Below are 19,841 nucleotides of genomic sequence, written 5' to 3' on the forward strand. Positions count from 1 at the left end.
ATAAAATGTTCACCTGAGACAAATACAGTATTATTGTAGTGGTGGGGGTAACCACTCACTATAAAAAGATGATCGGGAATATTCCAGAACAACAACTGGGTTCTGGGTTTAGGGTTAAACATGTGCCAAAACTAATGATAAATGTTAAGGGCTTGCTAGATTCTCATACCTTGCTTACTCAAAGATGGGTAGTGTCTTTAAAGTACTTTAGCCACCATCTTGAATACTACCAACTGTACCTATGACCACCCATTTCTAACATTTCTTAGCCAAATTCTCAAACTATAAATTTCACTAATGAAAATCCATTTCTACCATTGATTATGCTAATTAGCAAAACTTCTAGTATTGGTGGAAGATAAATGTAGTGAAGATATTTGTAGTAGCAGCCATCCCTGGAATGGCTTTTCTTAGTCATCGTTACCTCACCATTCCAGGGATGTGGATTCTTGATTAGGATCACCGATTGCTCCTAAGGGTAGAGTAAAAGTGACACATTTGTATCAAGCAGTCTACACTGAAGTATTTTAAAGAAAATTACACATGTTGTAAATGGTATCTCTGTTCATAACCAAGAGGGCCCTAGCTAGGGAAGCTAGAGGTATAATGAGGAGGTATACTGGAGGAAATATTGAAAGATATGAAGCCACAAGGACCAAGTAGGGATTTAAGACAGGCAACAATCTCATGTCAGGGCAGAAAGCTGCTCAGGTAACTGAGCAATCCACAGAGATGGTACTAATATAAGTGGGTCCTACCTAGAAGAGGGAAAAAAGGCAGAGATGAGACATTTAATCAGGAGCAACATGGATAAGCAGAACTTCTCTCCTGGGGCACAAAGTCTTTAATCTTGGCACTGGTGAGCCTGAAGAGTCCTGAAAGTCAGCAATTATGTGAAATCATGTTTTAATAAGTCCCACAGCTTTACGAGGGAAACGAAGAGAAATGATAAGCGTCGCAGTTCCTTGAGCTTATATGTACATAGGAATATACTCTTATCTGGAGTCCAGGTTACAAACCACATTTCATTGTAACTTTTTTTCATTTGTAATCCACTATATTTAATGTTATGAATTTAAAAACATCCTGAGATGTGTCCACAGGATGCCAAGGATTTCATAGCATATAAAGTGTTAAGAATCTGTGTGTATATGTTGGAAGACCTCCATGAGGACTCAGAAGTTGAGTGAAGATAAACCTAGGAGTAGGTTAGGGGTGGTTATCAGAAGATCCATGAACCTGCAACAGATGGAGACTAAGCGGATGCTGGCGTACGAGGCAGGAGCCAGTCCCACCATTTATATCCAAATGAAATCAAGGAAAATTTAATCATAAGGGGAAAAGCTGCCACAAGAGGCTAATATAAAAGAGGTTGGACTGAATGAATACGAACCTCATCTAACAAAGCAGCTCACCTTCTGCTTTTAGTGTCCACATCCCAAAACTGTGTCTTGCAAGCCAACCCCTAGACACAAATTCCAGGGCAAGTAGTTTATTTAGGGTGTGATCTCAGGAGACACAGTAGAGGAGTGGGGAAGTGAAACAAAGAACGGAATCCAGGCAGTAAAATGTTGTGTCACTACTACTGTGGGCAACTGGAACTTAATCTCACTGGGGGACCCTGGGACCCAGAGTATAACAACACCTCAGAGGTAATGCCACCTGAGGGACAAGGGCACTGAGATGTTTATGCACCAACTTCAGTCAGTCACTGGTCAAAGGCTGTTCTTACAGGGAGGCATTTATGTCTTGGCATTTCTGGCCTCGTGTTTATATGGTAGAGTAGAAGTGCTGAGGAGTTGTCCAGAGAAAGCCCAAGGGCAAAGGCAGGCAGATGCTAGCAGTTGGCAGGGCACTGAAATGTGAAGGGCTGAGGGGATATGGGTGTGGTGGTGGGGAGGAGATCTACCATACTTGGTAAGTAACAGTTGCAATGAACTTCATATAATGGAACGTCAGAAGTCAGATGAAGGGGAAATTCAGATCTTTGTGCACCCTCCCTCCATGTTTCAGCTTTCTTAACCACTGCTGTGGCCTTCCTCCTCTGTGGTGAAGAGAAAGAAGAGGTAGAGAGTCAAAAATTTCTTCTCCAAAATGATTTTTATAGTTCCCGGAGTCTGAGCAGCAGACCTTGGCTGTAACCAGAAGTAAACATTGAGGCTGAACCCAAAGGCTGCAGTGCTATTTGTCTCCATTACCAGTGGGGGTAGAGTGTGAGTGGAATTAACTGAAGGTTGAACATATAAGGCACTTAGAGAGCTGCTTCTTACCAGGCAGAGGAGGGACAGTCTTCTGTTCAGCTCAAAGCTCACACTGTTCTCCATCCTCTTGGATGACTCAGGAGAATGGATCTTTTCAAAGGCATTAAAGGGACCTGTGGAAAGAAAAATGGTTTTAAAAGCTTGATGAAATTAAAAGAAAAGCAAAACAAAACTCCTGGCATCTGTGCCCTGAAACATCGTCCAACTCTTATGATAAGTGCGTCAAGCACAGCCTTTCACTTGGGAGTGCCTGTGGTCCTGGCATTCTTCCCTCCTTGAAACTAGAGAGAACCATCCCTACGCCCAGGTCACTGAATAATAAAGTTTATGTTGCTACTACTGACATTGATTTTGCCCTGACCACAAAATGTGAGAAAGAGCTGGATTTCTGTGAGAAACCACCAAGACTTGAATTTTAGAAGGTGAATGTTTTTTTTGAACGATACATTATTATTATCACCCAAACTGCTCTTTTCTGGACAAGTGTATGAAGCCTAGAAAACATTTTAAAGCTGTAATCATAGGGGGCTAGTCTGTGCTAAATGGAATATCATAAGCCTCTTGCTGTAGCTGGGCCTCCACAGTTTTAATCAGGTCAGAAGAGAAGGAATTAACCCTTTATAATCTGAAAACTGGGTTTTGAAGATGATTTTTGCCTCTTAAAAAGAATTTTTTTTTTGTCTTCAAGACTATCCAGAAAAGTCGTTAGAACATATATGGGCTCAGAAGCAAGGTTTCTTGTGACTGTATGTGTCTAAGTGTTTCTATTGACCCTTTCCAGTCAAGGATCACTAAAGAGAAGAACATCTTAAACAGAAATGGCAGTGATGATTCACAAATACAAATGGAGGGTTTTTTTCTCACTAAGTAATTGAAAATATTTTTTATAGTCATCACTGAAATGCTTCTCTCAGTTCTAGAGGTCAGAGTTTACCTGCTATTATTCCCTAGGAAAGTACCTCGTATTTTTAGTAGGCTCTTTGGTTTGAAATGATAATAAGACGACCTGCCATTTTAAAGAATAAAAGTCACTGATGATTTATTGGGGATTAGATAGGCTTCATTCATCTGGGTGGTGATGCTGAAATGGGGAAAGAATATGAGATATATTTCATCCCAAATGGCCTCTGATAATGTTCAACAGAGTGTCCATCTGTCTTTCTGGTGGTCCAACTAAGGATTTCACAATGTTTTTATTTTTAAATTTTTGTTGTGGCTTTGATTTGAGTCAGCTTCTAAGTACATGCACACATGGATTTGACTCAACTGAGATGGCTCAACCTGGCCTTGGAGAAGTCACTTGGTAACTGAGAAAAAGTTTGCTTATCTGTAAAATGATGGCTTCTCTGAGGTCCTTTCCTCAATTACAGCCAGTGTTCTGTCTATACTATTTACCTTTGCACCTATCTCCTGGTCAATAAGCTAGTCAGAGGGGAGAGGGAGGCCCTGAAAAGGTGGAAGAAGGGAAAATAGAAGTGAGGAATATTTTACTGCTTTCTTCTGGAAAGAGTTATTTTTTTTTCCGCTCAATTCTGATTTACAGTAAAAAAAAAAAAAAAAAAAAAAGAAAGAAGCGGCTAATCTACTTCATTATTTCTTTTACACCTAAGAAGGCTATATGAACATTGTTTCTCAGGCTCATAAAGGAAAAAGAAGAAAAAGTGTATCTATTGCTATCTCATTTTCCTCAACAGCTGAAACATTTTCTCTAGGATTCCAGACCAGCATACAAATGTGAAGTTGAGAGGAAGATGTATTTGGAATGTGATACCAGCAACTTTACTACAGGACTAGACCTGCAGGGACGTGCATCTCCTTTCCCTTATTTCCTCAAAAAGTAGAGTGTTGGACGTTGAAGACAAATTTCCAGTATACTCTATCAGTGTGGTAATGGTTAAGCTGACTGGGCCAATATATATTTCTTCTAATAGACTAGGAAGGTACTTTTGGTTTCAGGACAACTAGTTAAATGGTTTTCTTGTTTATTACCTCTATGCCAGAAGGGTCTATGCAACAGCCCTTAAGTTAGTTGCACATAAGCACACATGCCCCTTTAACATGGATTTCTTACTTATAAGTAAAATTTGGGTAGGTATAAGCCTACAGATTGTTTTGAAAAAGTTACATAATTGCAATCTGGCACAGTTGAGAGTTGCTCACTACTTGAACAACAGAAAGACTATCAGTCATCTTTTATCATATCTTCAGAACTCACAGAGAAATGTAATTTCAAATATTGGGCCCTTAATGAAGACCCAGTTTTTCAGTAGTAAAACTCAACACAGTTGAAAATAGTACCCCATTAAGGTTTTAAACTGTCAGTCTTGATCCTTTTTAATTTGAATTGTTTTCCTTTCAGTTTATAATATGCAAACAATGTTATCATTAATATTCACTCAGTCTGAGGCCTTCAGTGTAGCCAGATGCTAGCAGGGCAGCATCTCTGTGGAACCAAATACTCTCTGCATTAAGAAAACTGTCCATAATGAGTCTAGCTAAATTGCAGATAAAATGTAACCCCATCTCACATGGACTTAGCATTTACAGGAAAATTCATTAAATTAGCTCCAGAAAGAAAGGCAAAAGGGCACATTTATCTACATTGATGGAAATCATAGATATTTTTTTTTAAACGTAGACTCTAAGAGCCAGGGATGGATGGGATCCCAGTTTCTAAATGTCTATACATTGGAGACAGGATTGATAGTCTTATCAGTCTGTGCTTTGTGTACTTAAAACATCCCAAGTTTCTGGTGCTAAAAGATTTATACATCATTTTACATTTATAACTCATTTCTATTCATTACTCTTCAGGGTAGATGCAAGCAGGTTGTTCCGGTACTGGCCCCAGGTTTCACAGAAGATGACAGCTGCCACTGAGAGATTATGTGATGGGATAGAAGCTTGCAAGTGGCAGCAGTAGGATTATAACTGAGTTTTTCATGTCTCTTAGAATATGTGGTCAGAAGTGAAAGAGAAACTTTGGAGGTTCAGAAGATTTTGCTCAGATTAGATGAATTCCCCCAAACCTTGGTAGTTAGAACTTTACCCAGTATTGTTAGATCCTTAGAAGTCTACACTTGCCCTCAGAGCCCCCTTGGGGCTATGTGTTGTGGCTACTAAATTAGGGGAGTAGGTAGAGGAGATGGTTGACCAGCCCTGAACCTTCTCTCTCTGTCATCATTCCCTGACACCCTATATTTAAAGATGGAGAGAAGAGGCCAACATAATAATATAATGTTAAGAGTTACCTATCAGGAAACAAAATGTAACTGTGATTTTCACCCACTCTCAAGTGAGAGGAAACAAGTGGGTGCTCCATTACATTGATTATCTTAAGACTTATTATGTTGGAAATTTCACAGAAAAGGAAAGTTAACCATCACCGTTTCTTACTGTAAGAATGGCTTTGCTCCCATATATGTGCTTTGGGAGCAACACACCATGAAATTATCTTGGCAGTGTTTCTAAAAATATTTTTTTCTGAGAATACTGTTCTGTGAAGTTAAAAAATTTAATTGTGGTAAAATACACGTAACATAAAATTACTATCTTAGCCATTTTAAGCGTACAGTTCGGTAGTATCAAGTGAATTCACATTGTTGTGCAACCTATCTCCAGAACTCTTCATCTTGTAAAACTGAAACTCTATATCCATTCAACTACAACTGCCCATTCCTCTCTCCTCTCAGGCTCTGACAACCACCATTCTACTATTTGTATCTATGAATTTGACTACTCTAGATACTTCATGTAGGTGGAATCATACAGTATTTGTTTTTTTGTGACTGGCTTATTTCACTTAGCATAATGTCATCAAGTTCATTCATGTTGTAACATATGTCAGAATTTCCTTCCTTTTTAAGGTTGAATAATAATCCATTGTATGTTTATAACACATTTTTTTTTAATCCATTCATCCACAGATGGACAGTTGGGTTGCTTCCACTTTTTGGCTATTGTGAATAATACTGCTATGAACAGGGTTATACAAATATCTCTTTGAGACTCTGCTTTCAATTATTTTGGATATATACTCAGAAGTGGAATTGCTGGATCATATGGTAATTCTATTTTTAATTTTTTGAGAAACTGCACATCTGTTTTCCATAATGGCTGTACCATTTTACATTCCTACCAGTGGTGTGTAAAGGTTCCAATTTCTCTACATCCTCATCAATATTAGTTACTTACTGTTTTTTTTAATAGTAGCCATCCTAATGGGTGTGAGGTGGTATTTCACTGTGGTTTTGATTTGCATCTAACTAATGATTAGTGATGTTGAGCATCTTTTTATATGCTTGTTGGTTTTTTTATATCTTCTTTGGAGAAATGTCTATTCTACTCCTTCGACTGTTTTTAAATCAGGGTTTCTGTTGTTGTTGTTTTTGTTAAGTTGAGATCTGTGAAGTTTTGTGGTAAAAGGACCTCATGGTCGAAGAGTATGGGAAATGCTGATTGTTTTGTCACCTTCTTAAAGATTGCAGTATACCTGCATCATGTTAAAGGCTCTGAGAATTACCGTGGTAAAGAAAGTTGCTAACTCTGTGTAACACGGTATTTTCCATACGTAGCTACTGTGGAATCATTTTACACTAAACACTTATTCCCATCTTGAGCCAGTGGGTAGCCACTGAATGCAATTTGTGAAAAGCTCTTCTACGGGTTTAAAACAGTAGTTCATGAAGAAACATTTCCATTTGAGAAGGAATAACTGTTATAGCAGGCTTCAGCATGCCGTGTCTCCCACCCAGACAAGCTTTTCTCTTTCATCACCTTGCAGATATTTATTGAGTACTGACTCAGTGCTGGGGACATGGAAAAAATAAGTTTTAGCCACTTACTTCAAGAATCTCGATGGGGAGGTAAATAATTACAGTAGAATTTGGTAAAGATGCTGTGATAATGGTAAGACACATTATCTTAGGTTGTTTGGTCACAAGTAACAGAAAGCAAATCAAACTAGCTTTAGCAAAAGAGAGGGGTGTGTTACAAGGATACAGAGGTGTCTTGTGAAACTCAAGGGCAGGAATGCAGCCAGTTTAAGGAAATATCTGGAAAGCACCCAGGACTCTCTACTTGTCCTTTCTTCTCTCTGAGGGTCTGTATAAATTTTCTACTACGCACAATATTCTTTTTATATGACTGCCATAAAGCCTTTTACTTTACATATTATAGTTGTATGCACTTGCAGAGAATATTTTGGGTTTATTTTTTAAGTTCCAATTCTAAATTCCAAGGAAAGAGAATAACTAACTCAGTGTGTATCAAGTATCTATACATGGTTCAGTCAACTGTGGCCAGGGGGATGGAGTCGCTTATCAAAACATGACTGCTATGGACCTAACATCCTCTCTTACTTCACCTCCTGTCACTTCTGACATCCAGTCCCTGCTCTGCTGATGCCATAATGATTGTCTACTGAGAAAACCAAGTATAATTAACATAAAAAGTTTAATACTGATAAGGTAATTCTGAATAAACATTCAAAGCCTTACCTACATACCAGCAATAAATAATTCAAAATGCATTGGAAAATTACAACCCATTTAAATAATAAAAATACAATTTAAATAAGTATTATTCTTAACAAGAATACGCAAGACTAAAAATTTTTTAATTTAAATGACAAGCCATTGATCTTGGCCAAAATATCTAAATTGGGTTTTCCAGAAGTTGAATTTTGAAACTCAGTTACTGCCATCCTTTATGCCTCTCTCTCTTATACCAACTTGGACAAAAAGTGAGAGTAGTCATTGACGTGAACCACCTAGCTTCAATGAGACAGACAGAGGATATTCCTTTGCTGACTTAGGCTGTCACCTGCCTTTATATATGTTAGCATCTTGAACTAATTGTTGAGGTGATGAATAAGTAAGAGAGGATTTAGGCAATTTCAGGAAAGATAGATTAGCTCCCAGAAGCCAGAGAACGATAAATCAAAGTGGAATCCAGGTCTAAGAAGTTTGCAGAGAGCAAATTCATCACATACATAAAATATTTTAGTTAAATACTACTCACCTGAGGTTCTGTCTTTTCCTGATTTGCAATTTGAGAGGAAATTTGTAGATACAGAAAGGGAAATGTTTGGGAATAACGTTTTACATATTTCACAGGGAAGCATCTTCATCTTATGGGTTTTTAGAAAATTTATTCTATGAATGATTTCCCCCAAATATTATATTTTTACTATAGACATTAGACCGTTTTAACTTAGGTAACAAAAATCCTAAATTTGTTATCCCATTCTTTAAACCTGTTATATTACTCTGGTCTGCTAAAATTCATGCTTTTCATTCACATAACTCTTCCTCTTCAAATAGTTTAAATTCATGAGGCTAGATAGTACTGCTTTTCTCTTATCCTGTGAAGCTTTTAACTCTAACACTGTGAAGGCCTCTTATTTTTTAAACATGCTAATTTCTTGAGGAATACAGTTTCTTTAATCCTAGGTGCTTTAGGTTTTATTACATTTCTTACTGCAGGCATTGGAAAATTATCATTTTTAAATGGCAATTAAGTGGAAGTATCACATTGTTTGCCATGTATTATTTAGACTCAAATATTATTCTTTGGCCAAGTAGAGAAAAAAAGTAACTTCAAGAGCAAACTAAGTGACTTTTTCCCCTTTTCATCTGAACTTGGGTATACATAGTAACTCCAACGATTAAGGTTGTAACAGCAGAAGTGCATAGGTTATTAAAACTCTCCGAATTGACAGTTTTAACAGAGAAGCATATGATTGGCCTCATCAAATCTCTTGAAGACATTTTAACATGCAGACAGATTCATTCACTTATTGAATTCAACAAATTATATTGTCAACTGATTTCCAGCACTGAGGATTTTCCATCTATTCTTTAAAACAGGGGTGAGCAAACTATGGTCTGCAGGACAAATCCATCCAATTTCTTGTTTTTTTGTAAATAAAATTTTAGTGGAATACCACTGGCACCACCAAACTCATTCATTTACATTTTGTCTCTGGTTGCTTTGATGCTGCAACAACAGAGGTGATTAGTTACAAAAGAGACCATATTGACTGCAAAGCTGAAAATATTTAATATATGGCCCCTTAGAGAAAAACTTTGCAGAGAATTCCAGTTCTAGGCCCAAAATATAAAGATCTTGGAAGTTGTCATTCCTGTCCTTATAACTCCTGTCCTTTCAGCTGAGCAAACTGAAAGTTGATTACCTTTTAAGGACTCATCAGAGAACTAAGGCCACACAGCAAACTGCCATTCCAAAATCTGGGGGGACAGGTGAATGCAGAGTCACCGTCAAGATGTGCTTACCTGGATCAGAAGCCACTGGGTCATTACAAGTAGGAACACTCAAATGGTAATCTTCATTCATTGCCAGAGCTTAAGTATGGGCTAGCATGAGCATAGGAAAATCCTGGGGTCTTTGGGCACACCCACACTTTCATAGAAATTACCTCCAAAAACATCACCAGTGTGAAATGCTGAGAAAAATGCCCTCAAGGCTCTGGCAAGGGGAGGAGAAGTGTAACCATTTTGAAATATGCCCAGAGTGTTCTCTATAACAAAGGTCTTGTCCCACAAGGGGGACAGACATTCTCTCATTCCAGCTACCTTTAGCCTTCCTGTCTCACCCAAGGAGGGAAAACTAAGGAACGCTCATGAAAATCACAACCTAGGGACACAGGTCCAATAAAAGACTGAGATTTAATCATAAGGTAATAGCATGCTTGCCCTCCCCTACCCCTTATCACCACATCAAACAGGAATCCAGTAAAACAGCAGTGAATCAAGCCGAATGAGCTACAAGACAGACTCTCTCTGAGAAGGAGTATTTAGGGAAGCTTAAAGTCTACAGATGAGAAAAAGACAAGGACACAAGAGGAATTTGAATCCTCTGGCCTCTACTGCTGCAACAAACATTAAACACATCCCAACTCCTAACGAGATTAACATAAAACATCACACTAAAGGCCTATTTCCCTCAGCTTCTATTACTTGATAAATCATGTCCAGCTTTCAACAAAAATTAAAAAGGCATTCTAAAAGGCAAAAAAAAATAAAAGTTCTGAAGAGACTGTGCAAATATCAAAACCACATTCAGAAATGACAGAAATGTTGGAATTATCAGACAGGGAATTTAAAATAACTATGATTAATATCTTAAAGGTTCTAATGAAAAAAGTAGATAACATGCAGGAATATGGGTAATGTAAGCAGAGAGATGGAAATTCTTAGAAAGAATTTAAAAAATACTAGAAAAAATTTAAAAGCACTGAAATGGAAATGAATGTCTTTGACAAAGCTGAGGAGGGAATCAGTGAGCTTCAAAATAGGTCCATAGAAACCTCCCTAATGGAAACAGAATATTCAAGAACGGTGGGACAACTTCAAAAAGTGTAACATACTTGTAATAAGAAAACCAAAAGGAGAAGAGAGAACAGAGCAGAAGAAATATTTGAAGTAAGAATATCAAGAATTATCAAAAATTAATTACAGAAACCAAACCACAGATCCAGGAAGCTCAGAGAACATCAAGGAGATGAATACCAAAAATGCCATACCTATTTATATTATATTTAAACTGCAGAAACCAAAGACAAAGAAAATCTGAAAGAAACCAGAGGGGGAAAAATTATTTTATCTATAGAGGAACAAGGATAAGAATTACAGTATACATCTTGTCAGAAACTATGCAAGCAAGAAGAGAGAGAATGAAATATTTCAAGTGCTGAAAGAATAAAATGCCAGCCCAGAATTCTATATCCAGCAAAGTTATCCTTCAAAAGTGAAAGAGAACTACTTTCTCATACAAACGATAACTGAGAGAATTCATTTCCAGCAGACCTACCTTGCAAGAAATATTTTAAAAAGTTCTTCACGGAGAAGTGAGATGAGATAGATTAGAAACTTGAATCAAAATAAGGATAGGAAGAGTGTCAAAGAAGGAATAAATGAAGGAAAATAAAATAGTTTAATTTTTAATTCTTTATTGAACTAAAATATGACTCTTTGCATAAAGTACTACTAGTAACAATGGATAGGTGAACTGAATGACAGCAATATCATAAGGGATGATGTGAGGGAGGAATTGGGAATACTCAGTTATAGTGCACCTACACTACAACTGAAGCCTTATAGTGTTATTTGAAGGTGGATTTATACTAGTTAAAAATATGTATTGCAAACGCTAGAAAAAAACTGCTAAAATTTATAGAAGTAAGCATAATTGATATGTTAACACTGGAGATAAAATGGAATCATATGAAATAATCAATTTAAACCAGAGAAGGCAGAAAAAAAGAGGAGAAAAAAAAAGAAACAAAAATAAGTAAATCAATAAAAAGCAATTACATGATAGATATTAACCAGCTATATCAATAATCACTTTAAATGTGAATGGTATAAATACAACCAATTAAAAGACAGAGATTTTCAGAGTGGACTACAAAAAAAGACTCAACACTATGTTGTCTATAAGAAACCCACTTTAAAAATAAAGACTCAGATAGGTTAAAAGTAAAGGGATGGAGAAAGATGTACTATAAGAACACTAATAGGAAAAGATGGAGTAGCTACATTATTTTTAGATAAAGCAGACTTCAGAATAAGAAAATTATCAGGGATAAAGAAGGACACTACCTAATGATAAGGGAACAAATTCTCTGAGAAGAGAATAACGTCTGTTCACCTAACAAGAGAGGGTCAAATATATGAGGCAAAAACTGGCAGAACTGAAAGAAGAAACAGAAATCCAATACTGTAGTTGGAGACTTAGACATCTGCCTACATCAGTAATTGATAGCTCAAGTAGTCAGAAAATAGGTAAGGAAAGGTTGATCAACTTGATCTAACTGACATTTATGAAATACTTCCAACAACAGCAGAAAACACATTCTTCTCAAGCTCACATGGAACTCAACAAAACAGAACAGATTTGGGGCCATAAAACACATATTAACAAATTTAAAAGAATTGATACCATACTCTGAGTTATACTACTCAGACTACAATGGAATTGAATTAGAAATCAATAACAAAAAGATAGCTGGAAAATCCCCAAATATTAGGAAATTAAACAACATACTTCTCAACACCACAAAGGTCAAAGAAGACTCAAGAGAAAAGAAAAACTATTTTGAACTAAATGAAAATAAAAATACAACTTATCAAAATTTGTGGGATACAGCAAAAGCAATAGTTAGAGGGAAATTTATAGCACTAAAAACACATATTAGAAAAGAAGAAAGTGCTAAAATCAATAATCTAAGTAAGCATCTACTTTAGGAAATTGAGAAAGAAGAAAATTAACCCTAAAGCAAGAAGAAAAGAAATAATATAGATTAGAGCAGAAATCAGTGAAATTAAAGACAGGAAAACAATAGACAAGATGAATGAACCAAAAGTTTGTTCTTTGAAGAGATGAAAAATATTGATAAATCTCTCCAGGCTAACCAAGAAAAAAATGAGAAGGCAATAAATTATCAATATTAGAAATGAAAGGGGAAACATCACTACTAATACAATGGACATTAAAGGGATAATAAAGGAATACTATAAACAATTCAGTGCCCCCACCCCCAATTTCGTAACTTAGATGAAATAAACAAATCCCTTGAAATACACAAACTACCAAAATTTACAGGCAGAAATTGATTATCCACATAGGCATACATATTTTAAAGAAATTGAATCCATAATTAATATCCTTCCAAAAAAAAAAAAAAAAAAAGAACCAGGCCCAGATGGTTTCACTTGTGAATTCTACCAAATATTTAAGGATGAAATGATACCAATTCTCCATAATCTCTTCCAAAAAATAGAGGCAGAGGAAATGCTTCCTAACTCATTCTATGAGGCCAGCATTACTCAAATAACAAAACCAGATAAACCCATTATAAGAAAGGAAAACTAGACTATTATCTCTCATGAAAGTAGATACAAAATTCCTCAAAATAATATTGCACAACATACAAAAGTATTTTAACACCATGACCAATGGAGATTTATTGTAGTTGTGTAAATGTAGTTATATGTTAAAAAATCAATCAATTCAATAATACACCACATTAAGAGACTAAATAAGAAAAATCATATTATTATATAAATTGATAGAGAAAAAAATTGGATAAAATCCAATACCCATTCACAATAAAAATTCTCAGCAAACTTGAAATATAAGGGAACTTCCTAAACTTGATAAAGAACAACTACAAAATACCTATAGCTAATATCATACTTAATGGTGATAAACTGGACATTCTTCCCCTAAGATTGGGAACAAAGCAAGGATGTCCTATCTTATTTCTGCTATTTAACATCACATTGCAAGTCCTAATCAGTGCAAAAAGACAAGAAAATCAAGTAACTGTTATATGTATTTAGAAGGAAGAAGAAATAAAACTGTTTAAAACAGATTACATGATTGTCTGTGTAGAAAATTCCAAAGAATAAAAAAACCAAAGAAACTCCTGGATCTAAAAGTGAGTATTTATTTTAGAGATTAATCCCTTGTTGGTTGCTTTGTTTGCAAATATTTTCTCCTATTCTGAGGGCTGTCTTTTTGTTTTGTTTATGGTTTCCTTTGCTGTGCAAAAGCTTTTAAGTTTCATGAGGTCCCATTTGTTTATTTTTGCTTTTATTTTCATTACTCTAGGAGGTGGATCAAAAAAGATCTTGCTGCAATTTATGTCAAAGAGTGTTCTGACTATGTTTTCCTCTAAGACTTTTATAGTGTCTGGCCTTACATTTAATTCATTTTGAGTTTATTTTTGTGTATGGTGTTAGGGAGTGTTCTAATTTCATTCTTTTATATGTAGCAGTCCAGTTTTCCCAGCACCACTTATTGAAGAGGCTGTCTTTGCTCCACTGTATATTCTTCCCTCTTTTGTCATAGATTAGGTGATCATAGGTGCATGGGTTTATCTCTGGGCTTTCTATCCGGTTCCATTGATCTATATATCTGTTTTTGTGCCAGTACCATACTGTTTTGACTACTGTAGCTTTGTAGCATAGTCTGAAGTCAGGGAGCCTGATTCTTCCAGCTCTGTTTTTCTTTCTCAAGACTGTTCTGGGAGAGAGAAGCCAAGATGGCGGTGGAGTAGGAAGATGTGGAGTTCATCTCTCTCTACAAATGCATCAAGAATACATCTACAGATGGAATAATTCTCAAAGAACACTAGCTGAACACCAGTAGAAGACCTTGGACACTGGAAAGGACAAGAAAGATCCCCACATAAGCAGACAGGATGAAAGAAAGAAGGGAAAAAGAAGAGGAGCGCAAGCGGGATGGGATCTGTGCACCTGAGCGGGAGCTGAAGCAAAGGAGAGGTTCCCACATCTGGGGAAGCCCCCTCACCAACAGGGAAATCAGTTGGGACAGAAGGGGAGCATCTGAGGCTGTCAGAGGAGGGTGAAATGGCCGGTCTGGGGGCAGATAGGACAGAGTGAGACCCACACAGATGGTCTGTGCCACAGCCCTGTGCACCCCAGACTGGGACGTGTGTATGCCGGTGCACATGGGCTGAGAGCTGGAACATGGGGATTGGAGAGAAAACCCAGGGAGAGGACTGCTGTTGGCTGTGAGGAGACAGCCTGAGGGGATGGGAGGGAGGAAATCCACAAATGGGAATGCATGTGGAGGGAACCCACACTGCCATAGAAGCAAGGCACCACTGCTGAGTGATGTGCAGGGGGTGGAGCCACCATTGAAGCCTCTCTCTCCCCATGCGCCAGCCCCCTGCCCTGCCAGGCACTAGGAGATGACCCCACCAGGGCTGACCTTCTCCTGCTTGCCACCAGGCCCTAGGAAAAGCCCCTACCTTACCCCTGGCCTTCTTGCCAGCCGCCAGGTGCTAGGAAAGGCTCCCACTAGGGCCAGATCTCTCGCACCCATGGCCGCCGACTTTCCCGTGCACCTGTCGCCACTGGGGCCCCCACAACCCAGCCAACCATGCCACCTCCACACCCTGTCCTCACTGGGGCAGACCTGAGTGCTCCAGGGCAGCCTCGGGAACAGACTCCTGTAGGTGGCCCACACACACACAGAGGTGGGGCTAAGACCACAGCTGAGCCCCAGGGGTGGGGCTACTAAGGAAGAGGAACAAAAATCTTTCTGTGCAGCTGCACAAACCACAGATTAAATCCCCACGATCAGCTTGGTAAACCCTGCATCTATGGAATATCTGAATGAACGAGTGTTCCCACAACTGAAACCGGTCTAGCTCTAGCAGGTGTGGAATTTGGGGACTAGTAGATGTGGGAGTTGAGCCAGGTCAGAATCTGAGTTGCCCCTACAGTGCACACAGAGGGACCAGAGACCTACCTACAGGTTTTGGAGGGCCTCCTGGTGAGGCAGAGTTTGGCTGTGACTCACAGTGGGGGCAAGGACACTGACAGCTGAGACCCCAGGAAAATATAATTATTACTATTTTTTATGTTTTGTTCTGTTATTGTTTTTATTATTATTTGTTTTTATTTTTATTTCGTTTTTGAATTTTTAAATATTTTTTTATATTGTTCTACCTCTACATTACTTTTTTGTTTTTCTGTGTTTTTTTCCATGTTTTATTCTCTTTCCTTTGTTCTTTTTTGTATTTCCCTCTTCCCCCCCCTTGTTCTATTTGTTCCTATCTTCTTTATCTTTTTTTTAATCATTTTTGTGTGTTTCTTTTGTTCACTTTTTCCTTCAGTTTGCATTCTGCTTTGTTTTGTTTTATATTTCTGTTTTTGATAGTTTTGTTATTAATTGTTTGATTTCATTTTGGGATTCTCTGTCTGGTTGTTCTCTTGTTTTTTGTTTTTTCTATTTTTGTTTCTTATTCTGTATGTGTGTGTGTTTCTTTGTTTTTGTTTTTGTTTGTCCGGTTTTGCTTTTACCATTTGTCTGGGGTTTTGTTTCTCTGTCTGTTTGTTTGTTTTTAATTGTTGCTCTTGCTGTTAGTTTCTTTTTGTCTCTGCTATTTCTCTTGGGTTTTGTTTGTCTGTTTGTTTTCATTTGTTTTCTTCCTGCCCATTTTTTCTTTCTTTTTTCTTTTCTTTTTTCTCCCCTTTTTTTGCTGAACTGTGTGGCTTGTGGGGTCTTGGTTCTAAAGCCAGAGTTTGGGCCTGAGCCTCTGGGGTGGGAGTGCCGAGTCCAGGAAGCTGGAACGCCAGAGAATTCCTGGCCCCAGGGAATATTAATTGGCAAGAGCTCTCACAGAGGTCTCCATCTCAACTCCAGCACTGGGCTCCATGCAACTGCCTGAAGGCTCCAGTACTCAACACCAAATGCCAAACAACAAGCAAGACAGGAACACAAACCCACCCATCAGCAGTCAGGCTGCTTAAAGTCATACTAAGCCCACAGACACCCCAAAACACACCACCTGATGCAGCCCTGCCCATCAGAGGGAAAAGATCCAGCTCCACTCACCAGAACGCAGGCACCAGTTCCTCCCACCAGGAAGCCTACACAAGCCACTGGACCAACCTCACCCAGTGGGGGCAGAAACCAGAAGCAAGAGGAAACACAACTCTGCAGCCTGTGGAAAGGAGACCCCAAACACAGTGAGTTAGACAAAATGAGAAAACAGAGAAATATGCTGCAGACAAAGGAGCAAGGTAACAACCCACACGACCAAATAAATGAAGAGACAATAGGCGATCTACCTGAAGAAGAATTCAGAGTAATGAGAGTAAAGATGATCCAAAATCTTGGAAACAGAATGGAGAAAATACAGGAAACATTTAACAAGGACCTAGAAGAACTAAAGAACAAAAAATAGTGATGAACAGCACAATAACTGAAATTAAAAATACACTAGAAGGAATCAATAGCAGAATACCTGAGGCAGAAGAACAGCTAAGTGAGCTGGAACATAGAATGGTGGAAATAACTGCCAAGGAGCAGAATAAAGAAAAATGAAAAGAATTGAGGACACTCTCAGAGACCTCTGGGACAACATTAAACGCACCAACATTCGAATTATAGGGGTCCCAGAAGAAGAAAAGAAAAAGAAAGGGACTGAGAAAATATTTGAAGAGATTATAGTTGAAAACTTCCCTAACATGGGAAAGGAAGTACTCAATCAAGTCCAGGAAGCAGAGAGAGTCCCATACAGGATAAACCCAAGGAGAAACATGCTGAAACACATATTAAACAAACTAACAAAAATTAAATACAAGAAAAAATATTAAAAGCAGCAAGGAAAAAGCAACAAATAACATACAAGGGAATCCCCATAAGGTTATCAGCTGATCCTTCAGCAGAAACTCTGCAGGCCAGAAGGGAGTGGCAAGATATATTTAAAGGGATGAAAGGGAAAAACCTACAACCAAGATTACTCTACCCAGCAAGGATCTCATCCGGATTTGACGGAGAAAACAAAAGCTTTACAGACAAGCAAAAGCTAAGAGAATGCAGCACCACCAGACCAGCTTTGCAACAAATGCTAAAGGAACTTCTCTGGGCAGGAAACACAAGAGAAGAAAAGACCTACAAAAACAAACCCAAAACAATTAAGAAAACGGTAATAGCAACATACATATCGATAATTACCTTAAATGTAAATGGATTAAATGCTCCAACCAAAAGACACAGACTTGCTTAATGGATACAAAAACAAGACCTGTATATATGTTGTCTCCAAGAGACCCACTTCTGACCTGGGGACACATACAGACTGAAAGTGAGGGGATGGAAAAAAATATTCCATTCAAATGGAAAAGAAATGAAAGTTGGAGTAGCAACACTCATATCAGACAAAATAGACTTTAAAATAAAGAATGCCACAAGAGACAAGGAAGGACACTACATAATGATTAAGGGATCAATCCCAGAAGAAGACATAGAAATTGTAAATATTTATGCACCCTACATAGAAGCACCTCAATACATAAGGCAAATGCTAAGAGCCATAAAAGGAGAAATTGACAGTAACACAATAATAGTGGGGGACTTTAACAAGCCACTTACACCAACAGATAGATCATCCAGGCAGAAAATTAATAAGGAAATGCAAGCCTTAAATGACACATTAGACCAGATACACTTAATTGATACTTATAGGGCATTCTGAAAGCAGCAGAATACACTTTCTTCTCAAGTGCACATGGAACATTCTCCAGGATAGATCACATCTTGTGTCACAAATCAAGCCTTGGTAAATTTAGGAAAATTGAAATTGTATCAAACATCTTTTCCAACCAAAACACTATGAGATTAGAAATCAATTACAGGAAAAAAAAACCTGTAAAAAACATAAACACGTGGAGGCTAAACAATACATTACTAAATAACCAAGAGATCAGTGAAGAAATCCAAGAGGAAATCAAAAAATACCTAGAAACAAATGACAATGAAAACACGACGACCCAAAACCTATTGGATGCAGCAAAAGCAGTTCTAAGAGGGAAGTTTATAGCAACACAATCCTACCACAAGAAACAAGAAAAATCTCAAATAAACAACCTAACCTTACACCTAAAGCAACTAGAGAAAGAAGAACAAACAAAACCCGAAGTTAGTAGAAGGAAAGAAATCAGAAAGATCAGAGCAGGACTAAATGAAAAAGAAATGAATGAAACAGTAGCAAAGATCAATGAAACTAAAAGCTGGTTCTTTGAGAAGATAAACAAAACTGATAAACCTTTAGCCAGACTCATCAAGAAAAAAAGGGAGAGGACTCAAATCAATAAAATTAGAAATGAAAAAGGAGAAGTTACAACTGAAACTGCAGAAATACAAAGGATCATAAGAGACTACTACAAGCAACTATATGCCAATAAAATGAACAGTCTGGAAGAGATGGACAAATTCTTAGAAAGGTACAACCTTCCAAGATTGAATAAGGAAGGAATAGAATTTATGAACAGACCAGTCACAAGTAATGAAATTGGAACTGTGATTAAAGTCTTCCAACAAAAGTCCAGGACCAGATGGCTTCACAGGTGAATTCTATCAAACATTTAGAGAAGAGCTAACACCTATCCTTCTCAAACTCTTCAAAAAATTGCAGAGGGAGGAACACTCCCTAACTCATCCTATGAGGCCACCATCACCCTGATACCAAAACCAAAGATATCACAAAAAAAGAAAATTACAGGCCAATATCACTGATGAACACAGAGGCAAAAATCCTCAACACAATACTAGCAAACTGAATCCAACAACATATTAAAAGGATCATACACCATGATCAAGTGGGATTTATCTCAGGGATCCAAGGATTCTTCAGTATATTCAAATCAATCAATGTGGTACATCATATTAACAAATTGAAGAATAAAAACCATATGGTCATCTCAACACATGCAGAAAAAACTTTCGACAAAATTCAACACCCATTTATGACAAAAAAATCTCCAAAAAGTGGGCATAGAGGGAACCTACCTCAACATAATAAAGGCCATATATGAAAAACACACAGCAAACATTATTCTCAATGGTGAAAAACTGAAAGCATTTCCTCTAAAATCAGGAACAAGACGAGGGTGCCCACTCTCGCCACTATTATTCAACATAGTTTTGGAAGTTTTAGCCACAGCAATGAAAGAAGAAAAAGAAATAAACAGAACCCAAACTGGCAAAGAAAACTGTCACTGTTTGCAGATGACATGA

This window comes from Eschrichtius robustus, chromosome X, assembly GCF_028021215.1.
Source record: "Eschrichtius robustus isolate mEscRob2 chromosome X, mEscRob2.pri, whole genome shotgun sequence".
NCBI classification, from domain to species: Eukaryota; Metazoa; Chordata; class Mammalia; order Artiodactyla; family Eschrichtiidae; genus Eschrichtius; species Eschrichtius robustus.